The sequence below is a fragment of the Notamacropus eugenii genome, chromosome 4, assembly GCF_028372415.1.
Source record: "Notamacropus eugenii isolate mMacEug1 chromosome 4, mMacEug1.pri_v2, whole genome shotgun sequence".
Classification (NCBI taxonomy): Eukaryota; Metazoa; Chordata; class Mammalia; order Diprotodontia; family Macropodidae; genus Notamacropus; species Notamacropus eugenii.
The window spans coordinates 235834426-235861054 of record NC_092875.1 but is presented as its reverse complement, the minus strand read 5'-3'; the positions used below and the strand labels follow the sequence as shown (position 1 = coordinate 235861054).

Genomic DNA, 26629 nt, shown 5'->3' with positions numbered 1-26629 from the left:
AAGGCTGGCTTTTCTGTCGTGGTCTGTGTATGTTGTTGTTGGGCACGAGTGTCCGAGCTTGTGCGTGTGTGTCCGTGTCCGTGGGGGGACATCCCCCGGGCAGCCCGCAGTTTCGGAAGAGTGAGAGAATGGGGGAGCAGGAGAGCCTCGGTGGGGAGCGAGAGAGCCAGGCGCAGCCCCGGGCACGATGCCTTTTCCGCTAGACGGGCAGGGCTGTGCTTGTGGAGGAAGGGAAGCGGAGGAGGCGGGGGAGGCCGGGAGCCGAGGGAGCCTCCGGCCCAGCCGAGCCTCGCCGCGGGAGGACTCTTCTTCCAGCGGCACTCTCCCCTCTCCGCCCGTGGTCCTCGGCGACCCGGAGGGGGCACGCGCACACGCACCGCCTCCGGAACTGAAGCCACGAAAACTTTCTTTTAAGAGAAAAGTTTGGCTTCGCGAGGAGGAGGGCAGCGGGGGTTAAGTTTCCGTGCATTCCCCTCCGATCTCCGTGCATTGTCTGGGGCAGGAGGCGCTCCGACTGGCCGGGCCGGCGGCACGCTCTGCTCCGCTGGGATTGGCAGCCAGCTGGCGGCTGCCGGGGCCGGGGCTGCGGGGGCCGGTCCCCACCTCCGCCCCTTCCCCCCTTCGCGGGCCCCGAGCAGCCTCGGGCAAGCCTGCTGCCGCGTGTCGGCCTTGAGAGAGCAAAAGGGACACTTGGTCTTGGCCGGAGAGGGCTGGAAATCCCCGTGAGCTTGTGCGGCTGGCAGACACCCACCTGCCCTGTGCCCCGCTACCCCGGAGCCTGGAGGAGGCGGCCGCTCCGAGGGCGGCTTCCACCTCTCACCGTTCTCCTTCTGAAATGACGTTCCCGTGCCCACAGGACCCCCGACCTGAGCCGGGGCACCGGGACCCTGATCCCCGCGGACCTTCTAGCGCAGGGGAGAAATCGCTTGTGTTGTTGTTCAGCCTGACGCGTGTGTCGGTGTAACGCACACACCCGCACACACACACGCACACGAGCAGAAGTCCAGTCCCGTATATATGTCTAGCCCCAACCTCCAGAGATCATCCAGAAGCTCCTGGTGGAAGCCCTGAGACCGGCAGGGTTTCCTTAACTCCTTCCCTTTTCTTACGAAGTGTCCCGAGCTAAACCCACGGACAGTCACGCTTGTGCTACTCCCTCTCCCCCTCCCCCACCTGAGAAATCCATCACCCTGGCTTGCAACTGTTTCTAGGTAATTTACAAGCTGAGTTGGCGGGGAATGTCTGCTCTTTGGTTTGCGTTTTTATTTTTATGAAGACAGCTTCAGCCCCCAAAAGCACCTTTTTAGCATTGGCAGACATCTGGGCTTCTTCGCGTCTTTGATCTTTTGGAGACTACCCAGTCCGACTTTCGGTTTGCCGAGAGTGGGCTGCACTTTGCTGGTACGCAGTCAGTTCTCTTGGCCATAGTTGGCAGGCAAGCAGAAGTTGTAGCTGAGTTTGAGGAGCCCTCTTCTTCTCCAAAATAAAAACAGCCCTCCCCCTCCCCAGCACTGCTTAGCCTAACTAGTCCAATGTCCCTTTCCGAAGTGTCTTTCCCTTAACATGCTGATCACTGTAGACATAAGGGCATGGAACAGAATGATCCCTGTCCTACTGCTGGGAGTTGATGCAAAGTTCTGGTCAGCATTCTTAATCATGAGGTCACCCAGTTAATGTATCATGAAAGTGACCAACTACCTCACTATTACAAGCTTAGCGTGTAAACTTCAGAGGGCGGTTCCCTTTATTAAGACCCATAATTTCCCACCTGTGCCTTCTTTAAAGTTAAGCTACAGCAAACGTAAGGTGAGTGGATTTTAAAATTGGGGGCATGAAAGGTGTTGCTATTTATATAACATTCAGATTTTTTTTAAAGTGAGTGCCCCTGTCAGTTTTCCTTCTTTGACTGGTACCTCCTGAACACCTTAAACTGAAACAAGCTCTGAGTAACCACTTTGGACAGGGTTTTCTTTTCTTTTCTTTTTTTTTTTAAGAATTGTTACCTTTATATTTTCTTTTGGGATTTAATAGCTATGCATTATATTTGTTGACATATAGTTTTGTTGTGAAAGCCAGAATTCTCCTTAAATATCATTTTGGAAGGAATGGGAAAATTAAAGCTGAGATGGAACACAGCGTGAGTGTGTATCTGTATATATGCATACACATACATAATGTGTATGTATGTATGTATACGCACATATTTAAAGTGAAGATGGTGAGCTTTAGAAATTATTTCATTTATAGTGCTCTCCCACGATGTATTTAATTTTGACTTCTTTTAGTACTTTCAGTGGTAACGTCATTTGGCCATCCAGTGCTTTGGCAAAGTCATATATGTCCATAGGATTCTAGATTTGAGCTAGAAGTGAATTTAAAGTTCATCTAGTTCAACCCCATTATTCTACAAAGGAGGAGATTGAGTCTTGGAGATATTTAGCGGTGTCCAAAGTCATACATCACACACACACAAACATACACACATATAAACACACTCACACACACATACACACATGCTGACCTAGAATTCGAACCCAGATCTCTGACTCTAAAACCAGCTCTTTTCCTAGTTTGCTATGCTTTTGAGAAAATCAGTGAATATGATGACCATCTTGTAATCCTGAGTGACAAACTTTTATTTCAAAATATTGTCTAAAATGCCGTAGCTGTCTCTTTTCTACTACACATGGACATGAATTGTTTTAGAAGTTATGTAGGCTTCTGGAGGGCAGAAACTGTATCTTGCACATCTTTGAATGTTTTGCAGCACCAGCTACATAGTGTCTTGCACATAGTAGGTATACAATAAATATCTGACTTTGAATAAACTTCAGATGCTATAAGAGTTATTCAGATTTTCACAACTTGTAAAAATTAGATCATATTTGATATACTTAATAATATACAGTAGTACTTAAACATGTAAACAAAGTTTTGGAAAGCTGTCACTATATGGAACTAGGCTTTTAGAATGGGAACTTTTTCATCAAACCCATAATGTCTTCTGAAATCAGCTGGATATTGGTCCAGAAATGATGAAGCTTGTATTTTAGATTAATTCCTGAGGTCATCACTCAGATGACAAAAGAATAGATTGTTTCAATGATGTGCTAAAATATGCCAGAAATATATTTTAAAATAATTAGAATCTTGATCTATTAAGATGCTGCCTCATGTAAATATGTACTTTTAGAGGCCTTTTCTCTGTGCCCCACTAAGGGCAAATAACTGAGGTTCCTGTTCAGTTTTCCAAGCTTTTGCTGATTTTTAAAAACAGATTCCTGAAAGTGTACACAGCCAAGGAGTAAGGAGTGAATTCGAAATTCTTCTGCTTTTATGTGAAGTTCTATTTTTCAGATTGAGAAACCAAATAGCTGGCAACATATTTCTCTTTGACCCAATGCTTTTTTTTCAAAGCTAGAGGTGCGGTCTGTTCTGAACTTCTATTGTTAGATCTATTAGATAACAAGACTGATTTGTTGAACTTTGTCAAACAAAGAGAGGCAAATCATTGCTTTACACATAGTATTTTGGGAATGTCTGTACATTCTATAACACTGAAAAGTTCTAGAAAAATTGCTAATGAAAATACCACTTTTTAGTTACACGAAGTTATTTGGCAATTTAAAGTATTTCCTTTTTTATTTTGTATTATTAGGTAGATGAAATCATAGCTGTTAACTTTTTTCTATTGCTAATAATAGATTTATATTTCCTGTAGCAAATTTGAAATAGTGAACATAAAAATAATATGCTAGGAAACAGGTATAACTTTTTTCATAACATAAAGTATAAAGGCAATATTTATTGATCATCACAAATTGGTCTGATTCTGGAAAAATAAGGGTTTTAGCCTGATGTAGTTAGGAAGTATTTTGTAGTTTCCTAGAAAAAAAAACAAACTGCCTAAGAAAGATGTGTAGGTATATAACAATAATCCTAAACAATGATTCTTTTTGACATGTATTGTCTCAAAATCATCTAAGTTCTGTATATTAAACAATCATGTTTTGGTTTAGGGTGTGACCTAGGGCAAGTCTCTTAATTTCTATGGGTCTTAACTGCAAAATGAGAGTTCTGAACTACATAGCCTTTGAGGTTTCTTCCAACTCTAGATCTATGAAAGAAGTTAATTTATTATAGTTTAGGCATTTTGGTGATAACTTTTGAAAAGGTAGATGCGGTCATGTACATTTTTTCCCTGAGTGCCATGAGAGAAAACTGTGATAAACTACAGGAAATGAGATAATTTGGGAATGTCAGTGATGGTGGGGAAATGCATTATGAGTTATTACTAATAATAACACAAGATTCTATGTGCTTTGTAATTGACAAATTCTTCATTCCTGATCTTGTGGTAGGGTAGGTTAGACAAATCTGCAGAATTAGGAAAATGAGTTTTAGACAGACGACATGATTTCCCACGGTCATAGAACTAGTAAAGACAGTTGTCCTTAGAACCAGTTCCTCAGACACCCAAAATGACCTTTCCACTATATGACATTGCTATTTCCTGTTTATTGTTTGTTTCACTTCTATACAAAGTTATTTTAATTGAGACACTGGGATATAAATTATATGGAGAGACAAAATTTTAAGTTTAGGGGCTAAATATTTTAAGCAATAAATGGAAATGTTGCTAGTTTATCGGTAATGTTACAACATAGTGGTACAAATAATGTGCTTAGGCATTATGTGATTTAGAGCTGGAGGAGATTTGAAAGTTGCCTAGTCTAATTTCTTCATTTTGCAGATACAGAAACTGAGACCCAGGGAGGTTAAGGCACTTGACAAGCCTCATTTTGGTAGTAAAAGCCAGTATTTGAATCCAGATCCTCTGACCTCAAATCCCACACACCACAATGCACTTTGGAAAAGGACTTGCTATAATGTCTTCCTTAGGATTTCAACACATGCTAAAGTCTAGTGAGACATCATTAGCTCTTTTCAAAGCTGTCTGTGATTTCAAATTTCAGAAACAGGAAAAAAACACGGAAAGGATCCCATAAGAAAGCACACCCTTTTTCACTTAAATTCTTATATTGCCCAGATTTTCGGCCAAGTCATCAGAAAACCTGAGTAGAAAAACGGCATGAAGCAAGTGGGGATTGGTGTTAGGGTGTGGGAGAGGAAACTTTTAGTCATTAGAACGGTGGCTGTGTCTATGGATACTACGTCTAAGGCTAAGGCATAATTAAGGGAGAGAACAAAAAAGAAGGGAATAATAGATGGATAGAAGATGGGAGAGGAGTGATTAAAAAAGCAGAGAAGCCAACATATATATATATATATATATAATAGAAGTGGTAGGAAATAGTATTTTATGAACGTTGTCTCATTTGATCCTCATAGCAACTCTGAGAGATAGGTGGGGTAAACAGTATAATTCCCATTTCTCTGGGGAGGAAGGTAATACTGTAGTTGGGATTTGCTCAGAATTAAAGTAACTGGTCTAGAACTCAGGAGACTCCAAAGCAGAGTTTGATTCTACCTTGGTCATGTACACCAATTACCTTCTAGGCCTACCTACTATTTAGTTCATCATGTATCTTTCAACTTTTAGTAAATGTTTAAGAAGTCAGTTAAAAAATAATTACTTATTAAGTGCCCATTTTGTACCACACGCTGTTCCAAGTGTTAGAAGTTTGTTAATGAGATGAATAGTGGTCTGAGTCAAACAGGATTTAGTTCCAAAACCAGTTGTTGTGGTGGTTCAGTCATTTTCAGTTTTCTTGGCAAAGATACTGGAGTGGTGTGCCATTTCCTTCTCCATTTCATTTTACAGATGAGGAAACTAAGGCAAATGGGGTCAAGTGACTTGCCCAAGGTCACACAGCTATTAAGTGTCTAAGGCTGGATTTGAACTCAGGAAGATGAGTCTTCCAGGCTTCAGGCCTAGCACTTTATTTACTGTACCACTTAGCTGTCCCCATCACCATAGCGTTTTTCTATTAAAGACATAGCTTCAGATGAAGTAATGGTTGAATTCTCCATTCATCTCTTAACTCTTGAGCTAAAACCACTTACAGTAGTAGGGACAATAATGTGGTGGTGCTGCTGTGAATGCTGGTCTGCTTGATACTTTGCTAAGTCATCCGTTGTGACAGACCATGTAATAATAACCCTATCTGGAGAAGATATTGGATTATTACAGACTTTAGTCAGTGCTTAAAAATCGTTTTCTATCCTGTTCTCAATATCTGCTAATACAGTTTCAGCCATAACACCGATGTTAATAATTGTACATTGTGACCAGGGTGACCGATATTTAGTGTAACATGAATACTTGTTGACATGCTCTAGTAAGCTTATGATAAATAATGCCTTTCAAAACAGAATATTTTTAAAGGTCTGTGATTAATAGTTTTTAGAAGCCTCCAAACTGGGAATCTTTTTAGTAGAGAAATGGAAAATTGTAGACACAGAGATGGGATTGTATAGTTGGAATTTGTATTGTAGAACTACAGGTTTTAGTTATTTGTGTTTTGTAATTAACTTTTATTTTCATTGGTACTTTTATATTATGTATAATAACATATATATATACATATATATAGAGAGAGAGAGTTTAGTTTTTTTCCTATAGTTGATCAGACTTTCTTTTTTCTAACTTTTAATTAAATGGAGGTGAGTATGATTTCACTGAACCGATTCTTTAAAAGTTTAATTCCTTACTATCATTATTATTTAGACTTGCTTTCCTTCAAACCCAACGAGCAGTTGAATTCCTATTCCTCCTGCTGTGATCTGCTGCTGATCACTAGGTGTAGCTGCGTCTCCAAATCCATTGCTCTAAGCCAAGAAACACACGGTATTATATATACACAGAGCTTACTGGGCTAGGTTCACTTGCAGTCCAAGGAATGTAAAGTATTTAGTATTTTCTTAACCATATAATATCTTGATGTGCTTGCATGAGTTTCTTTGAGGGCATATAAATTTTAACTCTTTATTGCACAATAATAATTTTTTTCAGGGAACAGACTGTGGTGAAGTATAGATTTGGCCTAATGACAACTTTAGAACAGAGCATTAGAGTGTCTGTGGTCATGGACTACTAGAGTTTTTTTTTGACATTTGATATGTTGCTGTTGCTTTATATATAGCAGTTCTAACTAGGAGGGATAATACAGGTCTGCCAACTCAGTGAGGTTACATGTTAACCTCATTAGTCTGGCTTGTAGTGTGCCTGAACAAAATTCAAGTAATGCCTGGCTATTTTAAAGCACATTAGTTTTTACTAGGATTCATCTAAATTTAGACTCATTTGATCATTATTTAAGGTCTACACTGTGCTGAATAGTGTGTGTGTATGTGTGTTTGTGTGTGTGTTGGAGGTGGTGAACAGTCATGAATAAGACATGGTTGTTATTGTTAAGTCATTTCAGCCATGTCTGATTCTTCATGACCTCATTTGGGGTTTTCTTGGCAGAGATACTGGAGTGGTTTACCATTTCCATCTCCAGCTCATTTTACAGATGAGGAAATTGAGGCAACCAGGACAAAGTGAGCTGCCCAGGGTCACACAGCTAGCAAGTGTTTAAGGCTAGATTTTTAACTCAGGAAGATGAATCTTTCTGACTCCTTGCTCGGCACTCTACCTGCTGGGCCACCTAGCTTCCCAATTTACATTCTAGTAGGGGTGATTAGAGCAGTACATATTTCCGTACTTGGATGATTCTGTGATCTCACAGATGTGAATCCTCTAGCAGTGCAAATCATAATCTGTCCAAGTTTTCTTGTGGTCTGATTCTCTTGACCATTTCTTGCCATAACTCCCCACCAGTGTATTTATTCTTACTAGTGAGAGAACATTTTAGTTCAAGTAAAGGCATTTAATGATATACCATAGTTGTATAAAAAAAAGAAGAAAACATTTTCTTTTTTAACATGATCACACTCATGCAAATACAGAAGCTTTCAGTGGGGAATGGTTAATCAACAAGTATTTATTAATTGCCTACTGTATGCTATGTGCTGGTGATAAGGTGACCAGACATGAAACTGTTGCTGTCTTCAAAGAACTAACATTCAGTTGGAGGAACAGTATATATAATAAGCATCATATGTGTGTATACAAACATATATACACATGCAGGACAAAATGTTTTGGGATAAAAGTGGGTACTAGCATCTGGAGGATCAGGAAATGTTTTGGATACAGAGTTTCAGTTGAAATGATGATGGAAGAGATGGAAAGTGAAATAGGAGTGAATTCCACACGTGGATTATAGTTAGTGCCAGAGTTTAGTGGGTCAGAGATGTAGTGTTATGTATGAAGATCCCCAAGGAAGCTAGTCTGGCCAGATTGGGAAGGGGAGAAAAATAATGGTGAGAGTGGACATACAGGGAATAAGGCACGGGACATACATGCTTAGGAAATATGTGTGGCCGGGATACCCTCATAGAGGGCTGTGTATAGAGGGGACATATGACCAGAGAGGGGCAGCCCATACCTTCAGTGACTCAGAGCCACCATTGTCTTCCAGTGAAATTACTGTACTACTCTTTCCTGGGTCTGCTTCATGCAGATAGAACAGATGCATAATATCCTTGATCCAGCTGGTCTCCATCTAGCTTCAGTGTCCCCTCATACCCCGTACAACTAGAAGACGATCTGTGGTTAGGAAGCCTCCTCCCCCACCCCACCCCCTTGGAGGTGAAGCCTACAGCTTTACCCATCAGTTCCTTCATCCACTTCCACTTGTATGGGTGCTGTGGTTGAATAAGTTTCTCTTGGACATGGAAGAGCTATAGCTGTCTTGAGCTAACTTTCAGCTCTTGGCTATGAAGCCATCTTTCAGCTGCTGACTATGTAATTCCCCTTTTCAGGCAGTCTGCTCACAAGTGGTAAAGGACGACCAGGCTAAGATTGATCACTTTTGCTCTTTGAATGCTCTCTTTTCCGATTCAGTACAAATCATGTGACTTATGGTCAAAACCCCATTTTTCTTCTTAGTTCTAATCATGCCTACGGTCACTGCGGCTCCCAGGGCTCTACTTCTTCCAGTGGAAAATGGGCCAATTGAAACTGTAATGAAAGTTGCTGCATCAACTTTCCCTTGTAATGTTCCCCTTTCTTATGCAAATCAGGTCTGATGACTTTTGCTTTCCTTCCTAAAGCAACTAATAACAGACTGATCTGACTTTTTTTTTCCAAACATGTTTATATTAAAATTAGTCAATATTCCTTGACATGTATAACAATAAATCAACAGGCATTAATTAAACACTTACTATATGTCTAGTACTATGCCAAATGGACTTGTAAACAAAAAGTGAAACAATCTGTATTCTCAAGGAGTTTTCTTTCTAGCAAAGACAATTTGGTTTGACCCTCTCAATAATATCATACAAAGTGGCATATAACAGGGAGACAGATTAGCTAGAGATGGCAGAGGTGTGCTACTAAATATTGAACAATAAACTCTTGATTTTTAAAAATGTATGCATAATACAATCTTGATTTAATATGTATTATTAACATTTTCTCTGTCACTTTCTTGGGTTTGGAATATCAACAAAACAATAAGCCAAGTTCTGACTTGGAGTGTTTGCTGATGTCTGAAGTGTAAAAGTTCCCACTGAAAATTTAACATGACTTCTTAAGCCAGTTCAAGCTGACTCCAACACACCCCAGGCGTTTATTATAATCATAGAGGGTGTTCAGCAAAGAAGGATTCTGTATACAGGTGAAATTTTCCAGATGCCCCTGTTAGTGGAAGAACTTCGGTTGGTTGTGTCAAGCCCTGGAACACTGTAGGGCCTCCAGAATGAGATCCATAATAATTTGAAAAATATGTACATAATTAAGTGTAATATAAGGCAGAATGTGAAAGTGCAATAAGATATTAGAGATAAACTAAGAGAACTCCAAGAATGGATAAGTGTTAGCATTAGGTAAGGCTTTATGGAAAAAGCTTTGAAAAAGGAAGGAGATTGGGTCAGCCATAGCTGCTGCAAAGTTGGCATGAACAAGGGTATAATGATAGCAAAACACAGGGCATATTTGGACAATGGGAAGAATCTTCTTTTGATTATGGTATGAAGTGAATGCAGAGCAACAGTTGGATATGAGACTGGAAAGGTAAGTGTGTGCTAGATTGTAGGTGGAGGGCCTTGAATGCCAGGCTAAGGACTTTGGACATGATTCTGTACGCTGTGGAACAGAGAGTGAGGCTGACAATTTTGTGCAACTCTGCTCATTTAAATCCAGTTTATATGGGAGTCAAGATATCACCCCATGATGTCATCGGTCCTCTTCAAAACCAAAGGGTGTGAAAAATGGAATCATTTGAGGAAGTAGGTCTAGAGGGGTGAAGTTACTTGTTGAAATCTAGCATCCTTTCCATAGGGAAACTGCTAAAGATTTTTGAACAAGAGAATGCCATGAGAGTTGTGCTTTAGGATGGGCCCAGTGCCTGGCACATAATAGACACTTAATAAAAGCTTGCTAATTGGCACTTAATAAATGTTTGCTATTTGAATACTATCATATGTGGGAGGAAGCAGATACTAGAGGCATGCATGCTGGTTAGAAGAGAATAGTAATAGCTTAATTGTTTATAATCAGGGCTTGAAGTAGGGTGAGGGTAGAGGAAGAGAATAAATAAAATTGCTAAGACTTTGAGAATGGATACAAGAGGCAAGGGAGACAGGAAGAAGAACACTGAGGGTTTGAGCCTGGATGACAGGGTGAATGGCAATACTATAAAATAGAAATAAAGAAGTCAGAAGGAGGAATGGGTTTTGGGGGGAAATGTTTGATTTGGAGTATGTTGATTTTGAGGCATTAGGGAGATATCCAGGTGAGGATGTCAATAGACTGTTAACAGCTACCCTCTGGAGTAGGAGTACAGTTATCCCTTCCACATTGCGGGGGTTAGGGGCATGGCACCTCTGTGATCTGGAAACTGTGTGTAACATTTTTTGACTCTCCCTTCATACCAGAGAAGGAGTCTGTGTTTTTTTCCTTTTTCTTTTATGGGGTGTTTACAGTATATAAAATGTAGGTTAAGTATTTGGTCATAGGCTATGTTATATAATATTATACATATATTTTATGTGTTTCTGAGTTTCTAAACTTTTTCTGGCTTTTTCATGTTTTCTGTGGTTTTCACAGAACTCCCCCAAAATTCCAAAAAATGCCTTATGCTGACCCAATATATATTGAAACCAAGATGGGGAAAATCATGATGTGGAAGGGACAACAGTGCTGTGTTAATGTACTTTAACCAATAAAAGGAACTTTATAGTCCCAGGGGCACCTCTAGGGGGTGGGGACTACAGCAGGCAGTGTAACCTGCTGGCTTCTAGTGGGAAAACCTAATTCTTTGTCATTCTGCAGTACAAGAGTATGGGATTTGAGTAGTTTGAGAATGAGAAGAGGAGGAGTGAATGTAACTTATGGATGTGCTCTTGGAACCTGGGGAGCTCCCAAATTTCTCCATGCTCATATGAATGTTGGATTTCCTTGAAAGGTTTGGGTCTCCCTGGTGGAGTGTCTATCTGCATTCTCTGTGGAAAGAACACACTGGTTGTATCTATCCAAGGCAGCCAGAGTGGTTGGCACAAGGATGGAGGGCACCAGTATTTGCCACTGAGAGTTTACTGTTAACCTAAGCATGATTGGGTGCTCTTCTCACCCATACTGTGCCTTTACGCCAGGCTAGGACAGAAGATACAGACAAGTGAAAATTCAGCCCTGCACCTGTAAGTTTGGAGTAGTGACAATAGGTAGACTCAATAAGCATTAGAATGGGAAGTAAGAACTCAAGGAAGGCTGAGGACAGGAACCCTAATGAAAAACAGGTTGGAGCGGGTGATGAAGGAATGAGAGCAACTGGAGAAAATGGTAGAGGAGAGGTCAGTGACTTGGAAAGCAAGGGAGGAGGTTGCTGTAGGAGGGAAGAAGTGGTGATCAGTGATGTCAGAAGCTGAGAGAAGTCAAGGAGGCTAAGAACTCACAAGAAGCAAGTGAATATGTTAGTCATTGGTAACTGAAGGAAACAATAGAGTGGTGGTGGGAAATTGGAGACAGAGAGAGGGAGACAGAAAGAGACAGAGACAGAGAGTCAGAGAGAGTGTTTGGAGTAGGCAACAGAAGAGGGTTAGCCGTGGAAAGGAGGAGAGAGGAGATCCGCAAACATACAGAGAAATTTTGAGGGGTTAAGATGGAGAAAGTTACAGTAGTTTTCCCAGATAAAAGTATACATGGAAGATAGGGGTTTGAATTCTGAATCTGCTGTATAACTAACTTTGTGACCTAGGGTCACTTGAGGAAACTAAAGCTCAGTCTCCTCTATGGTTAAATGAGAATAATAATGCCTGCACTTTTTATCTCACAGGATACTTGTGAGGATGAAATGAGATAATGGATATACAGTATTTTCTAAAGCTTGAAGTGTTGTATAAAATGGGGGTGTTTTTGTAGAGTTGGGCACTTGACAGACAAAAGAAAAGACTTGGGTAGGAAACTTTTTCCTCCTCTGAAAGAAAAAAAGCTCCCGCCCCCCTTTTTTTTCTTTCTCAAGGATAAGGCAGTTAAAAGTTGTTTTGTTTTTTAAAAACCTTAAACGGTAAAACTAGAACTAAGCCAAGAGGATGAGTTGATGAGGGACCAGAGGAAGGTCTCATCACTTTATAATGACCTATTGCTAATTAATGACCTTTGTTAATTAAGGAGACAGACTGATGACCTCCATGGTTAAAAAGGGGGAAAAAAGAAACCGTATTCGGGATATTTAGAATCTCTGGGGATATGCAGTGAGAGACCTGTCAAAATTGATATACGGTTTTTCAGTCTCCCTGGGAAGAGAAGACTACTGTTTAACAAAATAATTTAATTCAAAATGCAATGATCCAAGCGGAGGCAAGACATTTACTATTTATGGACCACAAAGTATAAAAGCTTATAAAGCATCAGTTTGTTTTCAGATGAGTGAATATTCATTTTAATCTTATTTTCCTGTTCAGTATGTAGAAAGTAGATTTATTATGTACACTGCAAAGCATATGTATTTAGTTCCATTTACTATTAGCTGAAGTTAGAAATGCTTTGTCTTGAGACTTCGCTTGCCAGGCTAGTAAGGAGCTGAGAAGTAAGAGGCCTTTATTTGCTCACAAGTGTGTTCCTCTTAACAGTAATGACATGTAGAAAGTAGACCTTTTCTGTTGATTACATTAGACCCCTTTTTAGAGGATGGGTTTAGAACATTTTTCCATTTAAAAGAAATGGTTAGATTTAGTTAAAAATACAAATAAATCCTTTTATTATCCTGCCTTTAAAATAAATACTGATATGAATCAAATAGTTGATGCTTATTTCAGCTTCCTTTCTCTCCCATTATTTTCTTCCTTTTCTAAATACAGTCCCTCAAGGACAAAGTTTGTGCATTTCATTCCTTCAGCATTAAGCACAGCAACTATACTAGGGCATGAAGGAGATGTAGAAATAAATAAAACATAGGGCTTGCCTTAAGAATTTATATGGTAGAGTGGACAGGTTGTACCTCTAACCTGTTGTAAGCATTAATACATACATACATAGATACATTCATACATATATGTGTATATATGCCTATGTGTATATGTGTGTGCATATATATATATGCGCACATACATATAGGCTATATCTCTAGCTGTTCATGACTAGAAATAATTTTAAAATGGGAAATCACATTTGAAATTGTATTAAATATAACTGTTAACCCAACAATCTTATTATACTATTCAACAAGTCAGGTTTGCCACAAATTCTATTCAAGGGCAATAATAAAAAAAAATAATAGTAATTATATTTGATAATCACTAACATTCCTAGAGAGCTTTTTAAGGTTTGCAAAGAGTAAGGTTATCTTTAATGATGATCTACATCCTGATTCATCTTTTTTATTTCTGATGTGAAGTAAAATCCTTTTTGTAACATTACACGTATCTTTACAGTGGGTCTAAGTTATGTTCAGTAATGCCTCATTTATCCAGTCTGGGAATAAGGTGTTCCGCACAAATAAACCTTCCTCATAATAGACTGTAAGTACCAAAATTTGAAAAAAACTGACCAATTTTTGATGGAAATCATTTTAAATATGTAATATACTTCCCTTTTTACTGAATAGAGATTACTCTGTACTTATGATTGAGGTCTTCACTATAACCACCCATTTATGTGATAATATAGTCCTGGGTTTTTTCCCTCAGTTTTTCTGATTTTCCCTTGATGTGAGACTGTCAGTTGCTGTTTTGTCTGCTCCCATGGTGCCTGACTCTGACAGCCTCCTAACCCTTATCCTCTCTTGTCTGCTGCTTTTAATTTGTGGACAGAGAAACTATCTAACCAAGCTTGTTTAGAGATGTATGTTAAATCATTAAGACTGCTGCTGAAGAATGGAGGGCCTAAGGAATAAAATGTGTGCTTAGTACAGGATTTTGTGATAGCTCTTTTCAGCTCTTCTTTCTACTTCTGAGTGCCTGCAACTTTAGGCCTCCCCAATTTGGCTCCAATCCATTTTTTTAAACTTTATTTCATATCACTTCCCTTTATGTACTCTCTGTTCCAGTCAGAGTGAATCACAAACTGTTCTCTGAACTCAGTCCTGTGTTTCCTTACCTTTGCCCAGACCTTATTCCTAGAATGGGTTCCCCATGTGTCTATTCCTTTTCATAGGAGCTCAGATTCAGAATGGGAAGTGACTTCAGGAACCATCTAGTCCAGTCCCTTGATTTTACAGATGAGGATACTTGAGGTAGAAAAAGTTTTCTTCTTTCGAAGTCCTATGAAATCTTCTTTTAACTTTTTAAAATTGAAAATGATCATTTTCTTTCTGTCAAATTTCCCTGCAGATTTGATGTGATTTTTTTCCTTTGCTCCTGTCACATTTTACCTTGTATTGTACTTGCCTGAATACATATTGTATCCCCTATTGTTAGTGGAGACAAGAGGTGATGAATACCTGAAAGTAGCTGGTGGCTTTGAGAATGGAGAGATATTTATGGAGATGGAAACAAGAAGATTTGGGAATTAAATATTAATTTAATTAATATAATGCTAAATATGTGGGGTGGGACAGAGTGAGAGATAGAGGAGGAATCTGAGTGACTGATTGGAAACATGGTGTTGTCCTTGACAGAGACAGAAAAGTTTTGGAACTGCTTGGAGGAGAAAGATAATAGGGCTTTGTTTTGAACATGTTGAATTACATGCATCTGTGTGACTTCGTTCCAACAAGAGAAAACTAAGTGTATCAAAATGCAAAATACTGTAGTTTCAGAGTCCTTTCTCTGCATATTATCATGTCTTTGGAAATTCCTGTATTTAGCATCTGAATAACTGACTAAGTTGATAGGTGTAAAGCCTCATGGAAACCTATTGCCTATGCATGTTGGTGGTCTCCTGGGCAAACACTGCTGCTGCTACTAAGGTCAGTATTCATTTATTTGAAAATCCCCAGCTCCAGGTAGGAGTGTGTAGGCCTTTATGGTTTGATGCTAATTACCCACAGTAGAACAAACTGCATTTCCTTTGAGGTTTTACCAAGACGTATAACTCAGATCATGTGTGTTACACTCACAGGGCAGAATAAAACAACCGTCCAATGCTTGATCGTCTTTATGTAATTATATCACAGGAAGGAGACCTGAGTGGTGTATAAGTCTGCGAGAGGTATGTGAATTGATTATTCATTTAACAAACCCTCAGGGTTGGTGTGGGAGAATTAGATGTAGATCGTATATCAGCCAAAGGTAAATTCTTCATGGAGTGGATTACTAGGATTTTTATGTTGTTGCTGCTTTTTTTTAAATTATGAGTCAGGGGCTTATTTTTGTGTCAGACTACATCTCTGTAATTACAATTAAAGTCAAAGGCAAGGTGTTAGGAGGTATCCTATTATTTATACATAATTGGGCAAAAACTTGTGTAAAAATAAACCTGTGTTCAGAGCTGGAATAGCTGACTTATAAACTTGTTAAGCACAGAAAAGGTGTTGGATTGGAAATCAGTAGACCTGCATTCTAGTTCCATCCTGGACACAGTGACCTTGGGTAAGTCATTTTACTTCCAGCTTCGTTTTCAGTATCTGTTAAAAAATAAAAAGAAGAGGTGTGTTTGAAGATCTTTTCTGGTTTAAATATTCAATGATTCTGTGAAACTGAGGGCAGATCTTATACCTTTCTGTGGAGTTAAGTAGTATGGCGGTCACTTTAGGACTTGGCTACTCATTTTATTACTATTTCATTTTGCAAGGTTATCCTCTAGCTAGAGAGAACATTTATTAAGGGCTTACTGTTTTTCTGAAGAGGTCACTTAGGTGCATACCGAGGAGGATGCTGAAGACCTGAACCGGCCATGGCAAGATAAGGTGAAAGAACACTTATCTGAGCCAGGGGAGCCAAGGACAGGACCAGGGGTAGAGTTCAAGGTTCTGTCCCTGTGGAGTGGATAAAGTCACTTTTATAATAATATAATTTATATTCATAGAACACTTTATTGTTTTAAAAATATCTCAAATATATTATTGCATTTGATCACCCCTATCTCCATTATCTACATTTTATAGGGGAACAAAATTGAGTCTGGGAGAGGTGAGGTGAAATGATTTATCTAAAATCACACTAATAAGTGACAAAGTTGGGACTCGAACTCAGATCTTCTGACTCCTAAATCCAATATATTCCGACACCTTACTTTTTTTGTCTCCCTGTATGAATAGGCACTGTGGTAATCTCAGCACTGAATCCCAGCTCTGCCACCACTTACCACTTGGGCGCATGTCTTTAACTCTCTAGACCTGGGCTTGCTCATCAGCAAAATGAGGAAGTTGGAATTAGATGTCCTCTAATGGCCCTTTTCTCTGTATCTCTGTGATTCTGTGACCTCCACCTTTTGTGTTAATACATTAGGCCCTTTGGAACATGTATCCCCTTTGATAAGTGTTGATTGTATATGATGGCTAGAGTATCATCCTAGTGAGTACCAGTGTTGCAGAAGATGATTATTCAAGGTGTTGCAAATAGCATTCTAATAGTGCCCCAATAGTCCTTTATTAAAGCTTTAAATAGTTTTAAATGGCACTAAGATTTTTGGGTCATCCTGTGTTTTAGTGGTACCTTGTATTGAGTTGTGTACTTGTGGATGATTGAGAACAGAAGTAAGACATTTCCACCAATGATGGTTCTTCTGTTTCAAAAATCACACTTTATTAATAGTCTTGCAACAGTACATTTCTTAAGTCAGAAAGTATAATGTGGTAAAATGAATATACTGCTAGATTTATATAGGTTAGAAAGTACATTTGCCCCTTTAATGCTAGTTGGTGTTGTTGAGACAATGATAATAATGTGAAGCCATACTTGTGTTGTAATCTAAGGCCTAACTGTTAACAAATGACTTGATTGTATTTTAGAAAAGTGAAAAGTAAGTTTCATTTAGGCAGTGTTAGGTGAGTGTACAGTGAAGGATGAAGTGGTAAAAAGAGGGAGTTTATCTGTATCTGAATAAATTTTATCTTGGAAAAGCAATGAATAAAATAGAGCAAAGTTTATGAAAACACAACTAAGTACAGACCGGTCTCACTGTCACTAAACTCAAATGCTACCCATCACTGATTGTTTCTTGTCATTCTCCTAAACCTTACCAGAACTAAGGAGAAACAACTTTTGTGGTGAATAGGTATGCATAGAGCTTTATGGTATAATGTGAATTATCCTTCAGTAGACCAAACTGCATTCTCTTTAAGGTTCTATAAAGACATTTAATTCAAAGTATGTGGATCGGCACTCATTAGATAAATCAAAACAAAATTAAAGGAAAAAAACCCAATAATTGATTAGATTTCTGGCTCAGTTACTAATACTTGGGTCTTTTCTTTGGTATCAAAGCTTATCCACATCTCTTAGTTACCATGTTACTCAACTTACTTTAGCTCAGATATCTTTTCAGCCTACATACAGTTGATCTCAGACACCTAAATTCTTGACCGTTTTCTTGGCAGGGAAATAATTTTTCCCTGTGTAGTTTCTCTTTGCTTCTAGTCCTTTTGCCCTCTCTTATGTTCAGTTGGAAAAGACTCCAAACATTGAAGGACCCGTACAATGTGACTCCTCTTTGGTGATTTTACTGAAATTAGAAGAGGTTCATCTGGCAAGGATCCTTTAGGTCTCTCCATTCCAGTTGGTATCCTCTTGCCAACTAATCATTTGATTTTGGTGGGATAAATTTTTCATAGAATGGCTAAAGATTTCTAATTAAATCACTACAGGACACTAGAAGTTTTTCAACCTGCATCTTAAAGCCACAAACATGCCTTCATTCTCCACCCTCATCTCCAAAATTCTAAGTAGATTTGAGCTAAACTGAACCGTCTAAAGCAGCAAGGTCATACTGTGGATAGAACTCCAGGCCTGGAGTCAGGAAGATTTGAGATTAAATCCTTCCCCAAACACTAGCTGTGTGACCCTGGACGAATCACCCTGTTGGCCTCAGTTTCCTTATCTGTAAAATGAGCTGGAGAAGGAAATGGCAAGCCACTCCTGTATCTTTGCTGGAAAAAATCCCAAATGGGGTCACAAAACATTGGACATGACTAAAACAACTGAACAACAACACCATGTGAACCTAGGGCAAGTCACTTATTCCCTGCCTCTGTTTCCTCAACTGTAAAATGGAGATCATAATAGCACCCGTCTCCCAAAGTTGTTGTGAATATTAAATGAGATAATATTTGTAAAGCACTTAGCGCATGCCTGAAACATAATAGGTTATGCAAATGCCATCATCATCATCATCACCATCATCCTCTGGAGGCAGAGGAATGAATAGAGAGAAGAACATTGGCCTGGGAGTCAAGAAAACCAGATTTTCATTTTGGCTCTTCTACTAACTAGCTCTGAGATTGTAGGCAAGTAACTCACTCTCTGGACTTTCATGCTCTTCCCTGTGAAATGAGAGGGTTGGATAAAATCGATTCAGCTCTAAAATTCTTTGGATGAGAAACACTTTCCTTTTTTGCAATTGTTCAGCTTTTTGTACATTTTAATTAAGTCTGGTTGCTTTCATCTTAATTTTTTTAAAATTTATTTATTTTTAGTTTTCAACATTCACTTCCACAAAATTTTGAGTTCCAAATTTTCTCCCCTTCCCTGGCCTCCCGTTACCCCCAAATGGTGTGCCATCTGATACAGGCTCTACATATACATTCACTTAAAACATATTTTCATATTAGTTATTTTGTAAAGAGGAATTAGAACCAATGGGAGGAACCACGAGAAAGAAGATGAGAAACATTTTCAAAATTACCTTGCAATGTTTCCCACCCACCCCACCCCATATATTCCAACAACAGGGACTTGTCTAGAATTTTTAAAAATTTAAAAATTAAAAAAAAATCTAAAGACTTTTTTAAAAAGTCTTTAGAACAGATCGCATGACCTTCTTTGCAGGTATGTTGCCATTTTTAAAAAATTCTGAATCAGAAGGTTTTATTTTTTTTAAGAATGTTTAACCTAGATCTAAGTCAACTATTCTTTGTCGTGCTTTCAGTGGAAATAGAAAAGTAGCCTATCATGACTTATTCACTATTTTTCACAAAATTTAGTGTTTCTCCGTATGCTTCTTCTCCCTATCGAGGACTCCTTTAAGTCAAATTCCTTGAACTTTTCCCTCACAGTTGCTCTTTCTCAAATATTTAGTTATTTTTCATCCTTTCTAGTCTTGATCTTTTTCTAACTATTTAATCTGTTGGTGAGACCAAAACATAGTACTACCCTGTAAGTGAAGCTACCTCCACCTCTAATGCTTTTTAAAGATGGTATAAAGACCAGAACAAAAAATCCCGAAATCTCTCAGGGGTTATTTGTAAGGTCTAGTCATTCTCTAAAAATAAATGTGTAGTATTTCATAAGTATGTAGTCTGAGAGTAAAGTGACTAATCCTTGCCTTAAATGCTGCAAGGCCTTCTAATGGAAGGTAAATGCTTTATCTCAGAGATATAGCAATCTTTCCCTGAAGAAGGAATTTAAGCAGGGATTGAGGACCTGGAAGGAAGAACTCAACAGGTCTGAGGAGGAAGGGAAAGTGAATTTTCAGTTGACTGGCTTGAAGGAGCTCATGGTTTGAGTAAGAATAACTCTGAAGGTAACTAGAGAGTCTGGTGGAAGGAGGGGTTGAATCTGGAGCCAGGAGAGATCTAACTTCAAACTAACTAGTCTGATACCTACTAGAAGAGCTAAAGAGATCATGGACAAATCTTTTAATTTCTGACCCTCAGTTTCTTCTTCTTGATGTTGAGTCATTTCAGTTGGTCTGATTCTTCATGGCTCCATTTGGGGTTTTCTTGGCAAAAATACTGCAATGGTTTGTCATTCATTCCTTCTCCAGCTCATTTTACAGATGAGGAAACTGAGACAAACAAGGTAAAGTGATTAGCTGAGGGTCACACAGCTAGTAAGTATCTGAGGCTAGATTTGAACTCAGGTCTTCCTGATTTTGGGTCCTGTGCTCTACCTGTAGAGCCACTTACCTGTACCTAGTTTCTTTTATAAAATAGCAAATCTTGGTTAATATGGTTATTAATACTTATAGCAAATAAGAGGATTGTTGTCAGGATTGAATGATTATATAATAGCTAATGTTTATATAAAACTATCAATCACTTTTTTGACCTTTCTTTACATCCCTAGTACTTAGCATGGTGCTTGACACGTAGTAGGCACTTAAAAAATGTTAGTTCACTGAACTGATAGTCCTATATAAATAGCAATTATTCTGTATGTTGCATATAATGCTATTATTGTTTGATCCTGACAACAAGTATCATTAATCGCCATTTGTGATTTTAGAGAGAAAGAAACTAAGGCTTATGTATTAGGAGATTTACCTACATATAACTTATATGTATATTTATAATTATATATACCATATATGTTATATAATATCAATGTGACATGCTATATTTTATTCATATGTTACATATACACCATATGTAATACATATTATATTGTCACTTTACAAAACTAAGAGTGCTATTCTGAAAGGTCCCTCTAATCTGCAACTGAAGAGGTAGGAAGTCTTTTATCCAAGAAGACAGATGGAACTGAGGCAGCCAAAAGAGAAACCTAAGAACTGAGACTTAAGGACAGTAAGAATGGGAAACGTATGCATCCTGCCCAGGGATATAATTGTTGTCTGTCCTTTGTTCCCCAAGAGGACCATGACATCAGGAAGGTGATGCTGTGACATGCAGGTGAATTGGATTTAAGTGAGGCAGGGCTGTGCAAAGTCACCAGCCTCACTTTCTTCTCTGTGAGTCCAGTGGCTAGAGATGTATCAGGACAAATGGAAATGACTCCCACTCAGAAATAGAAGAGACGGACAGCCTATAAATAAGGATGATTTTTCCTCCTCCTAAGCACAGTTTATATTCTAATGAAACACAAGAGCCAGAGTATTCTGATTACAGTTGGGAAAAGACTTTAGAAATCCAGAGGAAAAGTCTTTGCTAAATTTTTGGCTAGAGGCTTGTGTTGTCTGCTTGGCAAGTTTTCCTTCTGTTTCTGTGCAATCCATCACTTTTAGAGTTCAGTTCTGGTCAGTGCTTTCTTGCGTAGGGGTACTGGTTAAGGTTCAGAAACTCATAACTTGGCTTTTCTTTTGTTCCCATAGCTGGTTTCAAGGTCTTGGAGGTTTTTATTTGTATAGATAGGCCCTTTTGAAAATTAATCAGCAGGTTAAAAAAATAACAGGATAAAAAATATTGTGAAACTTTAATACTGTGTGGTGGTTGTGGCCCATTGCTGGAAATCATACAGCTAGCTTGACAAAAGAGCTTGTGCTTGCCTTGCCATAGTGAACTGCCAATGAAATAGTGGTTGGAATCCACTAGAAGAAAGAGAGAGCAGCTACAGATTTTTATGTTTTACTCTGATGGGTGCTTTGGAAGTTGTTCCTATCCCATTCCTCCAATCTCACCCTGCCCCCCACTGTCTGCCAGTGGGGGATCTTTGGAAATTCAAAAGGTAAGTACAACTGATGGGTACTTTCTTTTTGGTGGGAACATCAAAGAACCAAAATGAACTCAGCTATGACTCAACTTAAGTCCTATCATGCCTCCAAATGACAATCAGGCACTACTACCACAGGGGGAGAGGGAGATGGGAAATAAGTACCTGTTAAGCACCTACTATGTGCCAGCACAGACACTGTGTTTAGCATTTTACAAATATTATCTCATTTACTCGTAGGAGCAAGTTAATTTCATGAAAGAAAATGAAAGAAAAGTAGGGAAACTTTTTTTTTTTATAGCATTCAACAAATATTTATTAAATGCTTTTTAGACTGATATATTTTTGGGACGCTTAGCTCAAGAGGCATCAGGTACCTAAGTAAAGCTTGTCCTGATTCCCTCAGTTGCTAGTGCCTTCCCTTCCAAATGTTTATTTTCTGTTTATTTTGTACCTGCTTATCTGTTATCCACCTTAATAGAATAAACACTCCTTGCAGGCAGGGACTTTTGCCTTTGTATCTCCTAGTTCAGTGCCTTATGTACATGTACTAGGAGCTGAACAAAGATACCAATATGAAAAAACACTACAGCCTTTGCCCACAAAGACCAGGAAAGTTGTCAGGTTTCCTTCCTCCTCTCGTGTATTCCAGGAAACTTTTAGGCCAGGGGGCGGGTCAGAACCATCAGCAGTGGGAAGGTGGGGACCCAAAAGAGAAGTGTGACAACCACAGGAGCCTTGGGGGAGGAAATTGGAACCAAGTCATTCAAGTCTTTTCTCCCTTCAATCAAGTATTTTGGAAGGGGGGGTGGGGAGATGGAGGAGATAAACATTTGTGCCTTGATTTTGTACCCCTCTAAAGAACAGCATATTAGATCTTAGCGTTAATGAAGCTAAAATACATGATGACATACTTTACAAGTAAAGGAGACACTGTTAGGGTTGTGTTGGGTCATTCACATACACAATATTTTTTCACCAAATAATCCAGTTAGTGCAGATATATACCTTCTATGGCCTCACCCTCACTACAGAGTTCCCCTGTATTAGTTTCCGGTTTTGTTCTACCTCTCATTAGCATATATAGTGTTCTAGTTCTTTTTTTTCTTAACATTTTTTTTTTTTGAGGCAACTAGGGTAAAGTGACTTGCCCAGGGTCACACAGCTAGTAAGTGTCAAGTAACCAATGCCAAATTTGAACTCAGGTATTCCTGACTCTAAGTCTGGTGCTCTATCCACTCTGTCACCTAGCTGTCCCTCTAGTTCTTTTCTTACTTTGCATTACTTCATATATGTTCTTCAGAATTTATTGATATTCCTCATTTATTTATAAAATTACTTTATGATAATTTATTACTTTGATATGCCATAGTGTAAGTATTCAGTAGCTATTACATCTTTAGAGTAGGCATTCTGAACAAGGGGGCCACAGTCTGCTTCTGCCCCCTCCCTGCCACTGAATTGATAGATTTCAGAGGAGATATATGAACTTGAAGAGGAAAAGAAATTGCATTTTATTTTAATTAACCTAACTGAAATTTAGCTTTTCCTTCAAATATGAATTTTTTGAAAGAACTATTTTCTTCAGTGAGCTTTTGAACCTCCTTTTCCATTTGGCTGATTCTGCTTTTGAAAGCATTCTTCTCCTCATTGGCTTTTTGAACATCTTTTGCCAATTGAGTTAGCCTATTTTTCAAGGTGTTATTTTCTTCAGAATTTTTGGGGGTCTCCTTTAGCAGGGTGTTTATTTGTTTTTCATACTTTGCTTTCATGTCTCTCATTTCTCTTCCCAGCTTTTCCTCCACCTCTCTAACTTGATTTTCAAAATTCTTTTTGAGCTCTTCCATGGCCTGAGCCCATTGAGTGGGCTGGGATACAGAAGCCTTGACTGGTGTGTCTTTCCCTGATGATAAGCATTGTTCTTCCTCATCAGAAAGGAAGGGAGGAAATACCTGTTCACCAAGAAAGTAACCTTCTATAGTCTTATTTTTTTTTCCTTTTCTGGGCATTTTCCCAGCCAGTGACTTGACTTCTGAATATTCTCTTCACACCCACTTGGCCTCCAGATCCTCCCAGCCAGCGCTTGGGGTCTGAGATTCAAATGCTGCTTCCCAGCCTCAGGGCTTTTGGCGGGGACAGGGCTGCTATTCAGTGTGACATTAAGTTCAGCTGCTGGGGTGGGGGCAGGGCCACCACTGGGGCTCAGTTCCCTCAGGAGGTTTATGCAGAGACCTTCAACAATGGATCCAGGCTCCTGCCTGCTTGGGGAGCCCCTGTCTTCTCCCGCCTCTGCTGCTGCCTCCTGAGGGGGCCTGAGTTATGGGGGCACCCCACTCTCCTCTCAACCCGCCAAAGAGACCCTCTCACTGACCCCCATCACCTGTGGGTGGAGGGACCCACATGGCTGCTGGAGATTCCGTCCGTGAAGCCTGCTCAGATCTGCTCCTCTCAGTGCTGCGAGGCCAAGGCAGGGCTCGGCTCTGGGTCCGCAGCAGACCTTTTGTTAGAGGTTTCAGGCTCTCTGGAACAGAAATCTCCCCCGCTCTGTTGTTCTGTGGCTTCTGATGCTCCAGAATTTGTTGGGAGTGCTTTTTTACAGATATTTTATGGGCTGTGGGTTCAGAGCTTGCGTATGTGTCTTTCTACTCCGCCATCTTGGCTCCACCCCCTTCAAATATGAATTTTTAAAAATAGGCTTCATCAGACTGCCAAAGGGATTCATATCACAAAAAAAGCTTAGGAGTCCCATGTTAAGATATTTTCTAATTCTGTTTCAGATAATATTGCTATTGCTTTTTCTTCCTCATACTCAGGCTAGATTTCAAATAATGCTATTGCATAAGAAGGTAGAATTATTTTTTGTTAGTCTTATTGCTTATTGCTAAATTGCCTTTCAAAAAGATCTTTCATTTCCACCAGCAACATAACATTGTAGCTGTCTCTCTACAGTCCTGTCAACATTGAATTTTGGTATGGATAACCCATTTTGACCTACTTCCAAGGACTATTGCAATGATTAAGAGTAACTTAAGCATCATTAGCCCAGCTTAGAGATAATGGCTACACACATGAGAAAATGATGGGGCAAAGCAGACCCCTCCTACGGCCCTTCATCTGGAAGATTCTTGTCAAAGAAGAGTCTTCCTCGTTACGTAAGCAGATCTGGACAGTTAACAACTGAATTCTCAGCTAGTTCCAGGAAGAAGGATTTCTAGGAACTAAAAAGAATATAAATAGAATTGTACAGATACCAAAGACTGTTTGCAAGTCCACCTATGACTTAGTATTTTGGCCTTTAACCCTTCCTACTTGTAAGTGCTTTGTAATTGTTTATGAATGTGAGCTGGTTGGGAAATTTTATCTTCTTTCATGGTACAGATGAAGAAACTTACAGAGGTTAAGGTTAAGTGGTTTGTCAGGCAAACACAGAAAGGGCTTGGTGTTTCGCAGCAAGAAGGTTTGATTTCTAATTAGTATTAGGGAGAAGCTGCAAGCCTTTAGTTATGTGTCATTTGAAAGATGGTGGAGCAGAAGTTAATGGAGGATTGACAGATCTTACAAATGTAGAATTCACTGTCATCTCCAAATGTCTTTCATAAAATGAAAATATTAGGCTAAGCACATTTTGTAGGTCATATTTTAATTATTTCTAATGAGACTTGGATCCTTGTTTTCTTTTTTAAAATATAGCAGTACCCTATACTTTTGATAATGCCCTTTACATCAGGACAGAGCGCATTTGTATTCACTTTAGGGGTCAGCCTTCAAATTTAGAAGCCTGTAGTTCAGAAGTTAGGGGGAGGGTTATCAATTAGTCTTAGACCTTAACACTATTGAACATGGGCCACCTGTTGTTATTTTGTTGCCACCAGGCCTTTCCTAACTTTTTTTTTTTCTTTCTTGACCTCCTATTTGTGGAGTTGACTTCTTTGTTTATTTGTCTTGGAAATCAGTGTAGAAAACTTTATTCGTTTGTTTAAAAGCCATTTTAGTGCGAGTTTTTATGCTAATTAATTTAATGACTTATTCAGGGTACCTGGGAAAGTGTTTCTCCAGTCAGAGGACCTGTGTTAAAAGGTCACCTCTGATGCTTAACTACCTATGTGATTTGTAGTAAGTCAACCTCAGTTTCCTTCTCCGTAAAACTAGGTGGTTGGACTAGATGATGTCTAGTTGCAGACTTGTAATCCTATATAGTTAAGCAAAAGGGAAATGCTGAAAGTCCTAAAAGTTAATCCTGATATATGTGTGAGGAACTAGTCAGTTATGTATTAAGTGCCTACTATGATCGGTGATATAGTATCAAACTCCCCATCTGATGCATGGATTTCTTCTACAACATTCTAGCAAAATAATTCTCTCATGCCTTTTCTCTACAAGAAGAATTGAAATCAATTCTTTTTTTTGGGAGGCTGTTGGGGTTAAGTGACTTTCCCAAGGTTTCAGAGCTATTAAGCATCTGAGGGCAGATTTGAACTCAGTTCCTCCTGACTCCAGAGCCACTTGCTCTATCCATTGTGCCACCTAATTGCTCATTCAATTAATTCTTTTTCAAACCTGTAATCCAGTGGGATTACCTACTGTGTTCTTTCTAGGGTGTCCTAGACTTTCAACTTTTTTGGCAATACCAAGG

The 26629-nt window shown here is 39.1% G+C and overlaps 1 protein-coding gene across 8 annotated transcripts in view; it reads left to right on the top strand.

Annotated features, from left to right (window-relative positions):
• Positions 1-26629, top strand: part of PTPRM (protein tyrosine phosphatase receptor type M) — a 984934-nt gene that overhangs the window by 707 nt on the left and 957598 nt on the right. The window contains exons 1-2 of one of the 8 annotated variants that reach the window (XM_072604261.1): positions 571-15419; positions 15572-15661. The exons of 6 other annotated variants lie outside the window; for them this stretch is intronic. The gene's annotated coding sequence lies outside the window, so the exon portion shown is untranslated. Of the gene's footprint in view, positions 1-565; positions 15662-26629 lie in introns of those variants that run through there. One more of the 8 variants, XM_072604260.1, reaches the window with a different exon arrangement.